Here is a 20,418-nt window from a genome sequence, read left to right as displayed (position 1 = left end):
AGGCAGTGGTATAAATGTTATGGCTGATGGGACATAATATTAGGCAGTGGTATAAATGTTATGGCTGATGGGACTCAATATTAGGCAGTGGTATTAATATTATAGCTCATGGGACTCAATATTAGGTAGTGTTATTAATTTTATGGGTCATGGAACACAATATTAGAATGTGGTATTAATGTTATGGCTCATGGGACAGAATATTAGGAGACGATATTAATGTTATGGCTCATGGGACAGAATATTAGGAGACGATATTAATGTTATGGCTGATGAAGCACAAAGTCAGGAGGTGTAATTAATCTTGTGGCTTATGAAACACAGTATTAGGCGGTGGTATTAATATTATACAATGTACGATACTATAAATGATGTTAGATTCCCCTCTAAAATAATTCAAGACCCCTTACATAGAGGCATCTATATTCATTGATATAGCCTCTACATACACAGCTATGTTACTGTTAGGAGTGTCTAATGTGAGAAATAGGGGGATTGACTGTTGGAAAATGCTTTGTTTATAGCTGCGGTTCTGGGATACGGTTATGTAAGCTGCTTTTGCACCATTTTTTAGGGTGTTATAGAAAAACGTAACACATATGGGTACTGCTCTCAAATCCTAATAGTAAGAAAAGCGCTTCTCACTACTGCGCCTGTACCCCGTTTCACTACTCTGTGGAATGTGTGGCTTCTGTACAGAAAAAATGTGCTTCTGCTGGAAAACAGCTTGGATATATTTATTTTCCTTACATTTGGAACAATACAATACAATACCTGGTTGCGATGTATATGACTGTTTGGGAAGTCTGAGCAAGATTTAGACCACCTGGTTGACTAAGTGACAAAAATGTAGCCTTAGGAGAGCTAATTTGTCTGACAATAGAAGTTAATATTTTCTGTCCCAGAAACAGGCAGATAAATCCTGGGGCACAAGCAGCTGACTAAAGACAGCACACAGATACTTGACCTATGATTTTAAAGGCCTGGTTAAGTTTCATTAAAAGGGATTGTCCATCAAAATAAACAATGTTTGTATGGTGTAAAAATGTATAATAAAGCAACTTACTGATATATTGTTATTAGCCATCAGCTGTGCTATCTCCCTTGTAAGCTGTAGCATCACATCCCAGATTCTACATGCAGAAAGCTTGCATCACTCCTCTTTCCTCCCTGTCAGCATGGGACGGGACCAGTGATGTGAAGGGGAAGCTGGTATTACTGCTCATTAGATTTATGACTTAGATCAGGCAGTAGGGAGCCCATTCTGAGGGAAAACACTGTGGCTGAGAACAACTCCCTGCCACCTTATCCAATGAGTCATAAATCTTATGAGCAGTAATACCAGCTTCCCCTTCACATCACTGGTCTCATCCTGTGTTGATAGAAGAGGAGAGGGACGTTAGCTCTCTGCATTCAGAGCCTGTGATGTGACATTACAGCTTACAAGGGAGAGGGCACAGCTGATTGAAGATCTCTGTAGTCTGGCTAATAACATTATATCAGCAAGTTGCTTTATTATACTTTTTGACTCCATACACAGGTTGTTTCTTTCGCTGGACAACCCTCTTAAGTATGTTGTAATATACATTGGCCCATATTTAATCCGTCTTTTTGAGTACAAAAACTGTCTGGTTTTCCCAACACAACCAATCACGGATTAGTGTTCATTTCTTAATAAAAGCTGAGCTGTGATTGGTTGCTTTGGGAAAACCAGACAGTTTTTCCCCTCAGACAGATTGATAAAGATGGGTCATTATGTTGTTATTTAATAAGAATAATCTACTAAAATGAACATTGCACCACTGGTGTGACTTACTTCTCTTACCTGTAAAATTAGATTAGGGAATTGGTGTGTTCTCTAATATATATTATACATATGGACAAATAAGACACACTAAATTGGCAATTACAGGTTGATATTAAGAGCACCATAATAAATAATTTATGGTAATATGCCAGAAAATGTTAAAATGTTTTCTCAGAATAAAAGTACGCCCGTTCGGTGAGTTAGGTCATCTTAACATTGCTAAAAACCTGCAGAAACAGCTAATATTATACAGAGATAATGTCTTCAGCAGACTGGTAAGGCACGTATGTAACTCCGGACTTAATGACTCATCACATTTCTTCAAACACTTCTTCACTGCTTGACCTTGAATTCCCAATATTCTTAATTTTTGTCAATTTAAGCATGTTTCATAGCTCAGCTCTGTAAAATGATAGGCATTATAAGTCAAATAAAATGCTTAGCAACACAAAATGATATAGTTGCCAAATTTATTAGGTTCCAGGACACTGGGCCTGATTTATCAAAATGTATGAGAGGAGAATGAGTGATCTTACCCATAGCAACCAATTACAGCTCAGCTTTCATTTTTCCAGAGCTCGTAAAAATAGGAAAGCAGAGCTGTGATTGGTTGCTATGGGCAAAATCTCTCTAGTTTTTTTGCACACATTTTAATAAATCAGGACCAATTACTGGGTGGATCAATTAAGATATAGGCCTGTTTTTTATGTGTCTCAAATAGCTAATGCTACACAAATTCCACAAGACAGTACCAAAGTTACAGGTTTAAAGGGATATTTCCAGACATTTCAGAATTTCCATCATTTGTGACCTTACCCTTTGTGGGAGATTAGTTCCATAAAACTTGTCAAATAGCTGGTAACTAAAAAAAAGAAAGGAACAATGGACGGTGCCTTGTGTATTACCTTAAGGCAAATTAATAGTGAGTGGGTGGGCAACCCCGCGGAGCTTATAGATGGCCGCTCACCTTGTGATGGTAATAAATGCGCTTATAACCCACAATAAAATCGGGGTACTGATGGTGCGAGCAGCTGTTGAGCCAAAGGGTTGCAGGAGAAGACAGTGTCATCCTGGAGTTCAGCAGTAGAAGCAAGGCAGGAAAAAACCCTTGAAGTTGGCGCTGCTGACTCTTGTGAGAAGGATGAGGCAAATGCCAGAAATGGTGAAAAGTTCCTCAGCAGGATGTTTTATTAGAAAAAAAAATGGACAAGATTATGCGTTTCGGGAGGATCAGGGTGACCCTGATCTGAGGAAGGGAGGAATCCTCCCGAAACGCATAATCTTGTCCATTTTTTATTTTTTTTCCGAATAAAATGTCCTGCTGAGGACCTTCTCACCATCTCTTGCATCTCAGCAGCGCCGACTTCAAGGGTTTTTTCCTGCCTTGCTTCTACTACTGAGACAGGGACATGAATGTTACATTTAGACATGGCTTCTACTGTCTTTATATGCATAAACACAAAAAAAATCCTGCTTGACCAGGGCTAACTTAACAGACCTCTTTCCTGTCTAGACCGGTGGCTTACTACCATCGACCTAACACAACGGTCAACAAATGTGTTACACAGGTTATAATGTCCTCTTTTGAGGCTTCAGAACTTTGTATTCAAACTATCATCAGAAGTACAGGTTTCTCACTTGCAGAGTTATTCTCACCTAGTTTTAAAATCCAAGCTGTCTTCAGCACCTGTGCTGATCTGGGCTAGTCTAAAAATCTGGAGTGGCCTACAAAGGGAATGAAAGGCCCTTCTACCAAACCTGCCTTTCATCCCATAAAATCCAGGCCCAATAACAGGATTTACCAAAGTCCCTAGCAAGCTAAATCTTGCCAAGGATTAAGGTATTGTGGATTTCCTATATGTCACCCAGCTTTACCGGATGAGAAATGGACTTACTGAAACCTAATATTCACAATGACAGGTACTGTGGGGAAATATAGCAATTCATGACCATTACTCCTGTCTCACACCTAATACTAAAATAAAATTAGCAGAGCTGGATTATGGGCTTTTCTGCCTATCTATCTATCTATCTATCTATCTATCTATCCATATTCATTTACCCTAATGCTGACTAAAAATCTGGTGGTGTGAACTGTGCCCTAGAGTATTTACTCAAGTGAACTTTGTGTAGTGTTTTGTTTAGAATTTATCCAGTATTACAAATTTTCGTTACTAGGAGAAATTTGAAGGTGGTAAATACAATTCACATTGTTGTAGATATTAAATAATTGCCGTTTTTCCATGTGCTATGGTTTTATACTATTAATATCCATGACTAAAAGCATTCGGGAATACAGCAATATAATCAATGACAACATGTCATTTCAGTTTAACATTAGAATAAGTTTTACATGTTTGAATGACAATACAGATCTATAGTGTTCTGTACATACTTACCGAAGACCCTGGCAAGCAACCAAAATAATCAGCTTAAATCCTTTTACTTCCCCTTCCTCGTGTGAAATAAACAATCCTACTGCTCTTCTGGGCTCCCAAATGTATAGCTTTCAGTCAGTAAAATTATTCTTAAGACAGATACATGGCTGAACTCCATCCCTTAGGACAAGGTTATTTTAGTTAATTCATTTAAGTAATCTGTAATGTCATTTTGTTTTAGGGAAATGTCATTCAGCAGTAAGAACCTCAGCATGATATCTGGAAAATAAACGGCATTAACCTTTTTCATTAAGATTTCTGCTTAGTGGACAAGAGTTTTTCTCTTTAATAATTAATATGTGAACTTTTATGCAACCTGCTGTAAATTTATGGGTTTCTAAGATCCAAAATACTAACAGCTTCTGACGGAAAGTTTGTTGAATTTTAGAAAACCCAGACTGAACTGCACAAGCAGCGTACACTCTCTCCTGTCCGTGCATGCTTAAAGTTGGCAGCACACTGTCTTTGATTGGAATCAATATAGAGAGATGTCATAACTGCAGAATATTAATCACATTCAATATTTGAATAAAATCCAGTCTGACAACATTATAGTTTCATTTGGCGCATAGCACCCAACAGCATATACTAATCTATGTGGGTTGCTCGAAGAAGCGAGGTAAAGGAAGATGTAATCCAGCTGCATGGTATTAATCTTAAAACAGCATTCACTTGTGGGTTTAAAGGGGTACTCCTGTGCTTACACATGTTTTCCCCTATCCAAAGGATAGGGGATAAGATGCCTGATTGCGGGAGTCCCGCCGCTGGGGATCTTGAACGCGGCACTCCGTTTGTAATCAGTCCCTAGTCACGCTCCGCCCCTCAATGCAAGCCTACGGGAGGGGGCGTGATAGCTGTACCGCCCCCTCCCATAGGCTTGCATTGAGGGGCGGAGCGTGATGTCACACGGGGGCGGAGGAGTGATGTCACACGCCTCCGGCCCGGTGGTCGCCTGTAATCAGACCCGGAGCGAACACGCTCCGGGGACTGATTACAAACGGGGTGCCGCGTGCAAGATCACGGGGGTGCCCAGCGGCGGGACTCCCCCGATCAAGCATCTTATCCCCTATCCTTTGGATAGGGGATAAGATGTGTAAGCACCGGAGAACCCCTTTAAAACTAAGCATTAAAGGGGTATTCCAGTAAAAAAGAAATTTTCAAATTAACTGGTGCCAGAAAGTTAAACAGATTTGTAAATTACTTCTATTTAAAAATCTTAATCCTTCTAATACTTATCAGCTTCTGTATACTCCACAGGACATTGTATTTCTTACTGGAGTTCTTTTCAGTCTGACCACAGTGCTCTCTGCTGACACCTCTGTCCATGTCAGGAACTGTCCAGAGTACAGCAAATCCCCATAGCAAGCTTCTTCTATTCTGGACAGTTCCTGATACAGCTTCTCTTTATGTTCCACTGGAAGTTGTATTTCTTGCCAGAGTTCTTTTCAGCCTAATGAAAGTGCTGACACCTCTGTCCATATCAGGAACTGTTCTTTGCTATGGGGATTTGCTTGTACTCTGGACAGTTCCTGAAAGTACTGGAAGGATTAAGATTGTTAAATAGAAATAATTTACAAATCTGCTTAACTTTCTGGCACCAGCTGATTTAAAAAAAAATAAAAAATAAAAAAAAAATTATATATATATATATATATATATATATATATATATATATATATATATATATATATTATTATTATTTTCCACCGGAGTACCCCCGGAAAAAGCCATGGAATCGTGAATGCAAAATGAAGCAATTTTGCAAATAGTCTACATAAAAAATTCCCTAGCATTTTGTGGAGGTTGTCTAAGAAAGCACATGTCTGTCAGGATGTGGTACAGCCCTCTTTGAACAGCTGAGGGCAGGGTGGCAGGAATTGTTTGGGGATGTCCCTGAAACTTCCTTAGACTTAAATGGGAACTTTAGCACTAAACCATACTGAAAACTAGTGATATTTCCCAGCTTCTTATTGGAGCCGATAGGAGCACGGTAAAATGCCCGTGTGAAGGAACCCATAGGCTATGTTTAGATGGTATACATTTTTCAAAATGAGCAGCTAGGGCAGCTTGGGGTGGAGCCGTCTTCCTTGACGATAATGCATTTCCGAGCAGATTCTACAGAAAGAATTGACAAGTCTATTTCTGCGGAGGCTGGGATCGGAATTTCTGCCGCTAAAATACTGCTGTGTACACAGTGCAGCAGAATCCCACTGATGACAATGGGACTTTGCGGCAACAGAATTTCCTCCAGATTCCTCTCCGAAATTCAGTTGTGTGAATGATGCCTTAGTCTTTCACCCAGCTGTTGGTACAGCTGAATGTAACAAAAATCTGTCCTAGGGGACCCATCGGCAGCTCCACGATGTAATTGCAGGCTGTCGATGGGTTGCTGGGGCAGAAAGGGGACTAATCCATTCTTCCCAGTGCTCCGTAGATCGGCAATTGCTTAAGCCCTTAAGGACCAAGCCCCTTTATGACCAGGACAATTTTATTTTAGAAATTTTGGTTTTTCCTCCTCCCCTTCTAAAATCCATAACTCTTTTATTTTTTTATCCACAGACCCAAATGAGGGCTTGTTTTTGCACCACTAATTGCACTTTGTAATGACACCTCTCATTTTACCATAAAATGGACGGCAAACCCCCAAAAATGTAATTTAAATTTTTAAAAATGCTAATTTGAAGATTTTGGAGGGTTTCGGTTTCACGCTGTAGACTCTACGGTAAAAATGACATGCTTTCTTTATTCTGTGGGTCAATACGATAAAATAAAACCCATGATTATATACTTTTCTATTATTGTACTGCTTTTATAAAATCTCAAACATTTTTTTACAAAATCAGTATGTTTAAAATCGCCCTAATCAGTATTGTCACGATGCCGGCTGGCAGGTAGTGGATCCTCTGTGCCAGAGAGGGATTGGCGTGGACCGTGCTAGTGGATCGGTTCTAAGTCACTACTGGTTTTCACCAGAGCCCGCCGCAAAGCGGGATGGTCTTGCTGCGGCGGTAGTGACCAGGTCGTATCCACTAGCAACGGCTCACCTCTCTGGCTGCTGAAGATAGGCACGGTACAAGGGAGTAGACAGAAGCAAGGTCGGACGTAGCAGAAGGTCGGGGCAGGCAGCAAGGATCGTAGTCAGGGGCAACGGCAGGAGGTCTGGAACACAGGCTAGGAACACACAAGGAAACGCTTTCACTGGCACAATGGCAACAAGATCCGGCAAGGAAGTGCAGGGGAAGTGAGGTGATATAGGGAAGTGCACAGGTGAAGACACTAATTGGAATCACTGCGCCAATCAGCGGCGCAGTGGCCCTTTAAATCGCAAAGACCCGGCGCGCGCGCGCCCTAGGGAGCGGGGCCGTGCGCGCCGGGACAGGACCGAGGGAGAGCGAGTCAGGTACGGGAGCCGGGGTGCACATCGCGAGCGGGCGCTACCCGCATCGCGAATCGCATCCCGGCTGGAAGCGGAATCGCAGCGCCCCGGGTCAGAGGATCTGACCGGAGCGCTGCAGCGGGGAGAGGGTAGCGAGCGCTCCGGGGAGGAGCGGGGACCCGGAGCGCTCGGCGTAACAGTACCCCCCCCCCTTGGGTCTCCCCCTCTTCTTAGAGCCTGAGAACCTGAGGAGCAGACTTTTGTCTAGGATGTTGTCCTCAGGTTCCCAGGATCTCTCTTCAGGACCACAACCCTCCCAGTCCACTAAAAAAAAAGTTTTCCCTCTGACCTTTTTAGAAGCTAAGATCTCTTTGACAGAGAAGATGTCCGAGGAGCCGGAAACAGGAGTGGGAGGAACAGATTTGGGAGAAAAACGGTTGAGGATGAGTGGTTTAAGAAGAGAGACGTGAAAGGCATTAGGGATACGAAGAGAAGGAGGAAGAAGAAGTTTGTAAGAGACAGGATTAATTTGACACAAAATTTTGAAAGGACCAAGATAGCGTGGTCCCAACTTGTAGCTAGGGACACGGAAGCGGACATATTTAGCGGAGAGCCATACCTTGTCTCCAGGGGAAAAAACGGGAGGAGCTCTTCTTTTCTTATCCGCGAACTTCTTCATGCGTGATGAAGCCTGTAAGAGAGAATTTTGGGTCTCTCTCCATATGATGAAAAGGTCACGAGAAATTTCATCCACAGCGGGCAGACCAGAGGGCAAGGGGGTAGGGAGGGGAGGAAGAGGGTGACGGCCGTACACCACGAAAAATGGGGATTTGGAGGAAGATTCAGAGACTCTGAAGTTATACGAGAATTCGGCCCATGGAAGGAGATCTGCCCAGTCATCCTGGCGGGAGGAAACAAAATGTCGCAAATAATCACCCAAGACCTGGTTAATTCTTTCTACTTGTCCATTGGACTGGGGATGATATGCAGAAGAAAAATTTAATTTAATCTTGAGTTGTTTACAGAGAGCCCTCCAGAATTTAGACACGAATTGGACGCCTCTATCCGAGACGATCTGCGTAGGCAACCCGTGAAGACGAAAAATGTGTACAAAAAATTGTTTAGCCAACTGAGGCGCTGAAGGAAGACCAGGAAGAGGGATGAAATGTGCCATTTTGGAGAATCGATCAACGACCACCCAAATAACAGTGTTGCCACGGGAAGGGGGTAAATCAGTAATAAAATCCATACCAATCAGAGACCAAGGCTGTTCGGGGACAGGCAGGGGATGAAGAAAACCAGCGGGCTTCTGGCGAGGAGTCTTATCCCGGGCACAGATAGTGCAGGCTCGCACAAAGTCCACAACATCCGTCTCCAGAGTCGGCCACCAATAGAAGCGGGAGATGAGTTGCACAGATTTCTTGATGCCCACATGACCTGCGAGATGGGAGGAGTGACCCCATTTGAGGATTCCGAGGCGTTGGCGTGGAGAAACAAAGGTCTTTCCTGGAGGAGTTTGCCTGATGGAGGCAGGAGAAGTGGAGATCAGGCAGTCAGGTGGAATGATGTGTTGCGGAGAGAGTTCAACTTCTGAGGCATCCGAGGAACGAGAGAGAGCATCGGCCCTAATGTTCTTATCGGCAGGACGAAAGTGAATCTCAAAATTAAATCGGGCAAAGAACAGAGACCACCGGGCCTGGCGAGGATTCAGCCGTTGGGCAGACTGGAGGTAGGAGAGGTTCTTGTGGTCGGTGTAAATAATTACTGGAAATCTTGATCCCTCCAGCAGATGCCTCCATTCCTCAAGTGCTAATTTAATGGCTAGAAGCTCTCGATCCCCGATGGAGTAGTTCCTCTCCGCCGGAGAGAAGGTCCTAGAAAAAAAACCACAAGTGACAGCATGCCCGGAAGAATTTTTTTGTAGAAGAACAGCTCCAGCTCCCACTGAGGAGGCATCAACCTCCAATAGGAAGGGTTTGGAAGGGTCAGGTCTGGAGAGCACGGGAGCCGAAGAAAAGGCAGACTTGAGTCGTTTAAAGGCGTCTTCCGCTTGAGGAGGCCAAGACTTGGGGTCGGCATTTTTTTTGGTTAAAGCCACGATAGGAGCCACAACGGTAGAAAAATGTGGAATAAATTGCCTGTAATAATTGGCGAACCCCAAAAAGCGTTGGATAGCACGGAGTCCGGAGGGGCGTGGCCAATCTAAGACGGCAGAGAGTTTGTCTGGATCCATTTGTAGTCCCTGGCCAGAGACCAAATATCCTAGAAAAGGAAGAGATTGGCATTCAAACAGACATTTCTCAATTTTAGCATAGAGTTGATTGTCACGAAGTCTCTGAAGAACCATACGGACATGCTGGCGGTGTTCTTCTAGATTGGCAGAAAAAATTAGGATATCGTCCAGATATACAACAACACAGGAGTATAACAGATCACGAAAAATTTCATTAACAAAGTCTTGGAAGACAGCAGGGGCGTTGCACAGGCCAAAGGGCATGACCAGATACTCAAAGTGTCCATCTCTGGTGTTAAATGCCGTTTTCCACTCATCCCCCTCTCTGATGCGGATGAGGTTATAGGCGCCTCTTAAGTCCAATTTAGTAAAGATGTGGGCACCTTGGAGGCGATCAAAGAGTTCAGAGATGAGGGGTAGGGGGTAGCGGTTCTTAACCGTGATTTTATTAAGACCGCGGTAGTCAATGCAAGGACGTAGGGAGCCATCTTTTTTGGACACAAAGAAAAATCCGGCTCCGGCAGGAGAGGAGGATTTACGGATAAAGCCCTTTTTTAAATTTTCCTGGACGTATTCAGACATGGCAAGAGTCTCTGGGGGCAGAGAGAGGATAAATTCTGCCCCGGGGTGGAGTAGTGCCCGGGAGGAGGTCGATAGGACAATCATAAGGCCTGTGAGGAGGTAGAGTCTCAGCTTGTTTTTTGCAGAAAACATCCGCGAAGTCCATATAGGCCTTAGGGAGACCGGTTACGGGAGGAACCACAGAGTCACGGCAAGGGTTACTGGGAACCGGTTTTAAACAGTCCTTGGAACAAGAGGGACCCCAACTCTTGATCTCCCCAGTGGACCAATCCAGGGTAGGGGAATGAAGTTGAAGCCAGGGAAGTCCAAGGAGAATTTCCGAGGTGCAATTGGGGAGGACCAAAAGTTCAATCCTCTCGTGATGAGATCCGATGCTCATAAGAAGGGGCTCCGTGCGGAAACGTATGGTACAGTCCAATCTTTCATTGTTTACACAATTGATGTAAAGGGGTCTGGCGAGACTGGTCACTGGGATGTTGAATCTGTTGACGAGAGAGGCCAAAATAAAATTTCCTGCAGATCCAGAGTCCAAGAAGGCCACAGTAGAGAAGGAGAAGGCAGAGGCAGACATCCGCACAGGCACAGTAAGACGTGGAGAAGCAGAGTAGACATCAAGGACTGTCTCACCTTTGTGCGGAGTCAGCGTACGTCTTTCCAGGCGGGGAGGACGGATAGGACAATCCCTCAGGAAGTGTTCGGTACTAGCACAGTACAGGCAGAGGTTCTCCATGCGGCGTCGTGTCCTCTCTTGAGGTGTCAGGCGAGACCGGTCGACCTGCATAGCCTCCACGGCGGGAGGCACAGGAACAGATTGCAGGGGACCAGAGGAGAGAGGAGCCGAGGAGAAGAAACGCCTCGTGCGAACAGAGTCCATATCTTGGCGGAGCTCCTGACGCCTTTCGGAAAAACGCATGTCAATGCGAGTGGCTAGGTGAATAAGTTCATGTAAATTAGCAGGAATTTCTCGTGCGGCCAGAACATCTTTAATGTTGCTGGATAGGCCTTTTTTAAAGGTCGCGCAGAGGGCCTCATTATTCCAGGATAATTCTGAAGCAAGAGTACGGAATTGTACGGCGTACTCGCCAACGGAAGAATTACCCTGGACCAGGTTCAACAGGGCAGTCTCAGCAGAAGAGGCTCGGGCAGGTTCCTCAAAGACACTTCGGATTTCCGAGAAGAAGGAGTGTACAGAGGCAGTGACGGGGTCATTGCGGTCCCAGAGCGGTGTGGCCCAAGACAGGGCTTTTCCAGACAGAAGGCTGACTACGAAAGCCACCTTAGACCTTTCAGTGGGAAACAGGTCCGACATCATCTCCAGATGCAGGGAACATTGGGAAAGAAAGCCACGGCAAAACTTAGAGTCCCCATCAAATTTATCCGGCAAGGATAGGCGTAGACCAGGAGCGGCCACTCGCTGCGGAGGAGGTGCAGGAGCTGGCGGAGGAGATGACTGCTGAAGCTGTGGTAGTAACTGCTGTAGCATAACGGTCAGTTGAGACAGCTGTTGGCCTTGTTGCGCAATCTGTTGTGACTGCTGGGCGACCACCGTGGTAAGGTCAGCGACAACTGGCAGAGGAACTTCAGCGGGATCCATGGCCGGATCTACTGTCACGATGCCGGCTGGCAGGTAGTGGATCCTCTGTGCCAGAGAGGGATTGGCGTGGACCGTGCTAGTGGATCGGTTCTAAGTCACTACTGGTTTTCACCAGAGCCCGCCGCAAAGCGGGATGGTCTTGCTGCGGCGGTAGTGACCAGGTCGTATCCACTAGCAACGGCTCACCTCTCTGGCTGCTGAAGATAGGCGCGGTACAAGGGAGTAGACAGAAGCAAGGTCGGACGTAGCAGAAGGTCGGGGCAGGCAGCAAGGATCGTAGTCAGGGGCAACGGCAGGAGGTCTGGAACACAGGCTAGGAACACACAAGGAAACGCTTTCACTGGCACAATGGCAACAAGATCCGGCAAGGAAGTGCAGGGGAAGTGAGGTGATATAGGGAAGTGCACAGGTGAAGACACTAATTGGAATCACTGCGCCAATCAGCGGCGCAGTGGCCCTTTAAATCGCAAAGACCCGGCGCGCGCGCGCCCTAGGGAGCGGGGCCGCGCGCGCCGGGACAGGACCGAGGGAGAGCGAGTCAGGTACGGGAGCCGGGGTGCGCATCGCGAGCGGGCGCTACCCGCATCGCGAATCGCATCCCGGCTGGAAGCGGAATCGCAGCGCCCCGGGTCAGAGGATCTGACCGGAGCGCTGCAGCGGGGAGAGGTTAGCGAGCGCTCCGGGGAGGAGCGGGGACCCGGAGCGCTCGGCGTAACAAGTATGTTTAAAATCACCTACAACTTTTTTTTATCACTTTTTTACACATTTTTTGTGTGTGAATGTGATGTGACCAAAAAGCAGCAATTTTGGATGGATTTTTTTTGTACCTTTACGCTGTTCACCGTACGGGGTCATTAACATATTTTGTTAGATCGGACATTTACGCACATAGCAATACCCAATACGTCTAATAATTATAGTTTTTTACATTTTTTAGAGTAAAATGGGGGAAAAGGGTGATTTAAATTTCTATTGGGGGGCAATTTTTTACAATTTTATCTTTTTTTTTACTTTTATTTTTAACTCATTATGTCCCCATAGGGGACTATCTATTGCAATCGTTAAATTGCTAATGCTTTTCACTGCTATGCATAGGGCATAGTACTGATCAGTATTATCGGCAATCTTCTGTTCTGGTCTCCTGGAAGGCAGATCAGAGCAGAAGACCCCAGGAGAGCAGTGGAGGCAGGTGAGGTGACCTCCGGCTGCCATTTTAGCTGATCTGATCCCCGTGACCGTGCCGTGGGTGATCAGATGAGCCATTTCATTAGCTGCACTGCCGCAGATGCAGTGATCTGTATTGAACACGGCATCTGAGAGGTTAATATCGGACATCAGTGTGAACGCTGATGTCCACCATTACCGGTGGGTCCCCAGCTGCTGATAGCAGCCTGGACCTGCAATGCATAACACGAGAACCGCTCCTGTGCTTGGGGTCATGTACTAGATGTAAATGTACGTCCTGGTGCGCTAAGTACCAGTGCATCAGGACGTACATTTACGTTTATTGTCCTTAAAGGGGTACTCCGGTGGTTAAGATTTTTGCCTATATTGCATCTTCTTTTTGCAATTGACATGTATTATATGTTTGTGTAGCATGTGTCTTTTTTTCTTACCTGTTTGTGGGCCAGTTGGTAGTTCTGTGTTGGATCCCTTACTGTTGTCCACAATGTCGGCCATTTTAGGATTAGGCTGTGGACAACATGTCATGGCATTTTTTTTCCTCTGTTCTTTCAGAACTGCATGAGAGAAATAAGCCACGCCCCTCATCTCCCCCTCCTGGAGGACGCAGGTGTGCATGAGAGAAAGAAGCCAGAGCAGGAGGAGAGAGAGGACATGCACAGCTCCTCATCTCCCCTCCCCCTGCTTTGTCTTGTGAGGATGCAGGTCTGCACTGAAAGAAGACAGAGAAGATAAGAGTGTTATCTGAAGGGGAGGATAACAAAGTGCACGGGCTGGGGATGTATAGACTGCAGGGGAATAAATGTCAAACTGGGCATGATTTCTATGTGTGAAAGGGGGGGGGGGGGGATGGACTCCTGAATGAAACATGCTGGGAGTTGTAGTCCCTGTTAAGTGTGTGTATGCTAGTGTTTACAAACCAGTGTGCCTCCAGCTGTTGCAAAAACTACAACTCCCAGAATGCCTGGACAGCCTTTGATCTTAAAGGAAAGCAGAAGGCCCTCCATGTGCGGGATCAGCAGGTCAGGCCCATAGGGGAGGGGGAAGATTTCTATCCCACGCCGCTTACCAGAGTTGGTTGTGTGAACACACACAACAACGTGAAGCGCCTGAAGTAATGTGTAACCTCTTCCGCAGCCCTCCTTAGAACGAAATAGCTAGGAGATAGACCGTGAAGATAGGAGATGTCGGTGCTGGATGAAGGAACCAGGAGATGTTGTAGCACGGAATCAAAATGGATTTATTTTGATGCAACGCGTTTCGCTGCGCATGCGCAGCTTCCTCAAGGGTTAATAACCTCCCGAGGCACAGACCGCGTCCACACTCCTCCGACCCAGGAATCATATCCTGAATCTCGGAGTGAAGCCACAGAGTGTGCATGGGGGAGTGTAGAAAAGAACAACCATCCAATATATTATCACCAAAAACTCCATGAACTTCAAGGAGATTTTAAAAACTCACAAGTTGTCAGGTCTGATTCACACGGCGCAGCCCGCAACGCTAGACCCGAAACCCCGGCATCAGTGACGTACAAATCACGGGCCTCCGCACAGCAAGGACGCAACATGCGAATACTGACCGACAAGATGCAGGATTCCAAGATGTAAGATGCAAGATTCCAAGTTCCTGGATCGTCCACAACCACACTGGGGCCACGCAGCGACGCGCCGATGTAATCACAACAGAGTAAGTTACAATGTCGGGATCAAAGGGCGCGCCGGAACGAAACCGCAATGTGTGTATACAGACGAGCAGAGCACAGGTAGGAACAAAGATATACAAACGGAACATAGGTAAAAAGAAAAAATATACACATTAGATATATGAATACATATACAAAAAAGTATTCTGCAAGATTTTACTTTACAAATAGTTTACTATATTACAACCAATAGAAAACAAATACAAAAGCAGATATATAAAATATGAACAAACACAGATGGAACAATTTTCCCTTACTTCACTGTCTCTATACATTCATTAAATCCATATGGTGTTAAGGTTTGGAGCTTGTGGATCCAAAAGGATTCTCTATTAATTAATTTTTGATATCTATTGGGTGTGTTTAATGGAATGGATTCCAAAATAATTAATTTTTATGATTCTGTGTTTTTTTGGTGAGTAGTGAGAAAATGGCGTGACAAGCTGTGGAATATGAATCCATGGGTTATATTCCATCTGTGTTTGTTCATTCTGGCCCGGACGGTTTGAATTGTGCGGCCAATTTATTGCATATTGCAACCACATTAAATAGATTGCAAAATCCGTATCACAACTGAGACAGCCCTTTATTTTGAAAGTGGAATGTGTCTGATATGATGTGAACACATCAGTTTTATTAATCCAGTGACAACATAAACATCGGTTCTTGTTGCACGGAAAACATTCAGATTTACGTGTTATAGTATTTTTAATGGTGGATTCCTCTGTAAATCTGCTAGGAGATAACTCAAATTTTTGGAGCGTCTGAATGTCACGTTTGGGGTTGTGGGGACTAGTTGTTTAAGAATGGGATCACTTTTTATTATTTACCAGTTTTTTTTAAGTATTTTTTTAATGTTTGGGGCTTCTATATTGTAGTTTGTGATAAAATTAAATCTGAAATTCTGTTTGGTAATGCTTTATTTTGGGGTCTGGTTTAATTTTAGGGGTAACTAAATCTATTTGTTTTTAATTTTTTACCCTAGAATAGGCTTTGGATAATAAAGAATTGGGGTATCCTTTCGGTTTAAAGCGGGTTCTCAAGATTTTTGCTTGAGTTTCAAAATCCTCATTAGTGGTACAATTTCTGCGTATCCGCAGATATTGCCCATAAGGTGCTCCTCTTAGCCAGCTAGGGTAATGGGCACTATCAAATTGTAGAAAGCTATTTACGTCTACAGATTTGAAGAAAGTTTTGGTTGTTAATAAACCACTGGGTGTTTTAGAAATATCTAAATCCAAAAATTGGATGGAAGAATTAGAATAATGCATAGTCAACTGAAGACCCCAAGTATTGGAGTTCAGTTCTTCTACAAATGATATGGCTTCTTGTTGGGACCCTGACCACAAAATAAACAAGTCATCTATGAAACGATGGGAAAAAAAGGCAAACTTAAAATACAGGGACTGTGCCATAATTAGGGACTCGAATTGCCCCATAAACAAATTTGCATTACTGGGGGGCGAATCGAGTCCCCATGGCACAGGCACAGCCCCTGTTCTGACAATAAATCACTTTGTTAAAATCAAATACATTATTAGTAAGTATGAATTCCATTGATTCTAATAAAAAAAATCTGCCTGGTGTTTATTTAAATCTGGATCATTATAAAGAAATGCCCCCACCGCTGGAACACCTAAATCGGTGGAGATATTAGAATAGAGGGAGCATACGTCCAATGTCAAGAAACTGAAGGTAGGGGGTAAAGATAAATTATGGAATTCCTGAATTAACTGAGCTGAGTCTCTCAAATAGGAACCTGTGGTAATATAGAGAAAAAGAGAAGACCGCGAACGGCGCCCCGTGTATTACCCTTGGGATAAATAAAGAATAGTGTAGCACCTTATAGGTGGCCGCTCACCTTGAAGTAGAAGATTTATAGCATATCACCTCTGATGGAGGTATAGAGGTGGAGCAGGCTGCTCGGCCGGAGGGTCCTCAGGAGTCAGGAGATCCTGTCCTGTAGTAGTATGCGAAGAGTATAGAAGAAAAGGGACCAGCAGATTCCAGGCGTTGCTTGCTCAAACACCATAAGCAGAGATTAATAGTAAAAGATCCTTGCAGGGATCATATTTAATAATAAAATAGATCTGATGAAGAGGGGGTTACCCTCGAAACCCGTCATCTGTAATTTTATTATTTTATTATTAAATATGATCCCTGCAAGGATCTTTTACTATTAATCTCTGCTTGTGGTGTTTGAGCAAGCAGCGCCTGGAATCTGCTGGTCCCTTTTCTTCTATACTCTTCGCATCTCAAATAGGAAGGCAAGTTTAAGCCTTTGGGCATGCTGGGAGTTGTAGTTATGCAACAGCTGGAGGCACACTGGTTGGGAAACACTGTCCTAGCCTATTCAGCATACACATCATGTTACACCAGTGTTTCCAAACCAGTGTGCCTCCAGCTGTAGTAAAACTACAACTCCCAGCATACCCTGACAGCCTTTGGGCATGCTGGGAGTTGTAGTTTTGCAACAGCTGGAGGCACACTGGTTGGGAAGCATTGGCCTAGCCTATTCAGTATATTACAAACAAATTGTTTGCATTGTTTCCCAACCAGGGTGTCTTCAGCTGTATCAAAACTACAACTCCCAGCATGCCCGGACAGCTTTTCTGCTGTCCAGGCATGCTGGTAGTAGTAGTTTTGCAACACCTGGAGGCACCCTGGTTGTATGCCCTATAGAGGTGTGGTGAACTACAACCCCCTGAAGACTACAGAGGCAGCATGCTGGTGTTATACCACAGACTAAAGACTCCTGAATGACACATGCTGGGAGTTGTAGTCCCTTTTGTGTGTGTATGCCAGTGAATCCCAACCAGGGCTGATTATATTAGTGTGCTGTGCATAAGGGGGCTGACCCGGGAAAATAGTAGGGGGGGTAAAGGGCAGAACAAAAAAAAAAAGGAGCCGCCCCAAACTAGCAAGGCATGTGGCATGCTGGGATTTGTAGTTTTCAGCACAGCAAGAAACAGGAAATAGAAGCAAAGATAGGAAAACAAAGTTGGGGATAAAAAGGCAACAAAGAACAGAAATAGAGTTACCTAAACAACAAGAATAGAAATTAAACAAACCAAATAGGGTAAGTCAAAGACGGAAAAACACATTGACCACTGGAGTACCCCTTTAAGGGGTTAAGGTTGCTTTTGCAGCCCTTAGCAATTGAGCACTGAAAACATAGATCAATGTAATGCAATAGCATGATATTGATCTATGTAAACCATTTACTGATTGTTTATGATAGACCCCAAGGAGGGCCAAAAACTGTGTAAAAAGTGTTTTTAAAAATATACAAAAAATCCCCCCCTAATAAAAATTTTAATCACCCCCTTTTCCCTATTTTTCAAATAAAACACTGTTTTCTTTGTCAAAAAAACACAGATTTTTGGTCACATGACATCCCAAAAAAAGTAATAAAAAGTGATTTAAAATTCATATATACGCAAAAGGGGTACCTTTAAAAATTAACGCTCATGGTGGAAATATAAGCCCTAACATAGAGCTCTTTAGGTCGAAAAATTAAAAATATAGGGGTCCGAACATGGCTTTTTTTCTTTTTCAAGTTTTCAAAATTTTTTTTTTTTTTTTTTTTTTACCTTAGAGGAGTATTCCAGGGAAAAAACTTTTTATATATATATCAACTGGCTCCAGAAAGTTTTGTAAATTACTTCTATAAAAAAATCTTAATCCTTTCAGTACTTATGAGCTTCTGATGTTAAAGTTGTTCTTTAACTGTCTCGGAACACCTGTCTCGGAAACGCCCAGTTTAGAAGAGGTTTGCTATGAGGATTTGCTTCTAAACTGGGCGTTTCCCGAGACAGATGTCATCAGAAAGGACTTAGACAGAAAGAACAACCTTAACTTCAGAAGCTCATAAGTACTGAAAGGATTAAGATTTTTTTATAGAAGTAATTTACAAATTACTTTTTTCTTGCTCAGTAATTTTATTTATTTATTTTTATAAAATAAAGCGTGTCAATGAAAAGTACAAATTGTCCCACAATAACTAAGCCTTAATACAACTTTGTCAGTAGAAAAATAAGTTATGGGTCCCACTTAAAAGTCCCACTTGAATGTGAGGAGCAAAAAAAACAAAAACATTGCTGGGTCATGAGGGGGTTAATACTGGCAACCAATTTTTAATAAAAGTTATCAGAACCTGTCAGTGTATTCCTCTGTTTTATGATGTGTATCATACAATGTTTAAAGGACATATATACCTAACTTAACCCATAAGAGTTTAAAAGTCCCTGCAATTTTTTCTCATGGGTTGATTTGAGCAGAGTATAATGGGGGATGCGTAGCAAGATGGCACAACCACTGACTTCTTTGCTCCAGGGAGTCAATATGAAAACTATGACCTTGGAGAATATTTTTCAATACAGTGACCCCCCCCCCCCCGACCTACGATGGCCCCGACATACGATAATTTCAACATGCGATGGCCTCTCAGAGGCAGCATCAACATACAATGCTTTTGTATGTCGGGGCCATCGCATAAACGGCTATCCGGCAGCGCAGACTGCTTCAGCTGCCGTCGGATAGCCGTTTACGGTGCCCCGTGTGGTCCGGTGACGATCACTTACCTGTCCTCGGGGCTCCGGCGCGTCCTCTTCGGGTTCCCCTGCATCGTCGGTGCTCTCCATCGTCGTCATCACATCGCTGCGCACACCGTCCCGTAATCCAATAGGAGCGGCGTGCGTAACGACATGATGGCGGCGATGGAAACCGAGGATGCCGGGGAAGCAGACGCCTTGCCGGAGCGTTGGGGACACCTCGGGGACGCGGCAACAGCGATGGAAGGCGACATCCAGGGCAGCGGTGACAAGCGGTGACGTCCGGAGCGGCGGAGACAGGTGAGTATAACCTCCAATACCAGTGGTCTTCAAACTGCGGACCTCCAGATGTTGCAAAACTACAACTCCCAGCATGCCCGGACAGCCGTTGGCTGTCCGGGCATGCTGGGTGTTGTAGTTTTGCAACATCTGGAGGTCTGCAGGTTGTAGACCACTGTCGTATACTTTACATTGCACGGATCCCTCAACATACCATGGTTTCAACAAACGATGGTTCATTTTGGAACGGATTACCATTGTATGTTGAGGGACCACTGTATATGATTATCAATATATTTCATATAAGAACTGCTTAGGTTAGCTATCAATTTTAAAAATAATGGGGGAGATTTATCAAAACCTGTCTGGAGGAAAAGTTGCTGAGTTGCCCATAGCAACCAATCAGATGGTTTCTTTCATTTTTAAGAGGCCTTTTCAAAAATGAAACAAGCAATCTGATTGGTTGCTATGGGCAACACAGCAACTTTTCCTCTGGACAGGTTTTGATACATCTCCCCCAATGTGTTTCAGAAGTCTCTTGGTTGATGGGCTGGGTTTCTCTATTCATCATAGTATCATTCACCGGAGTGTCATGTATACACATCTAAATGGGGAATGGATGGACTACAGTACCCAGAAAGATTATCAGAATTGGGGTTATCTTAGAGAAGA

At 44.1% G+C, this 20,418-nt stretch overlaps 1 long non-coding RNA gene across 1 annotated transcript; it reads right to left on the bottom strand.

The window, feature by feature from the left end:
* Positions 1-1,907: 1,907 nt before the first annotated feature.
* Positions 1,908-20,178, bottom strand: LOC130273695 (uncharacterized). The gene is made up of 3 exons (XR_008844085.1): positions 20,108-20,178; positions 4,207-4,464; positions 1,908-2,209 (listed from the first exon to the last, which is right to left on the bottom strand). It is a non-coding gene; the product is annotated as an uncharacterized LOC130273695 (long non-coding RNA).
* Between the last annotated feature and the right edge of the window lie 240 nt (positions 20,179-20,418).

This window comes from Hyla sarda, chromosome 5, assembly GCF_029499605.1.
Source record: "Hyla sarda isolate aHylSar1 chromosome 5, aHylSar1.hap1, whole genome shotgun sequence".
NCBI classification, from domain to species: domain Eukaryota; kingdom Metazoa; phylum Chordata; class Amphibia; order Anura; family Hylidae; genus Hyla; species Hyla sarda.
Note: the sequence above shows the minus strand (reverse complement) of the source record. Positions and strands in the feature narration are given on the sequence as shown.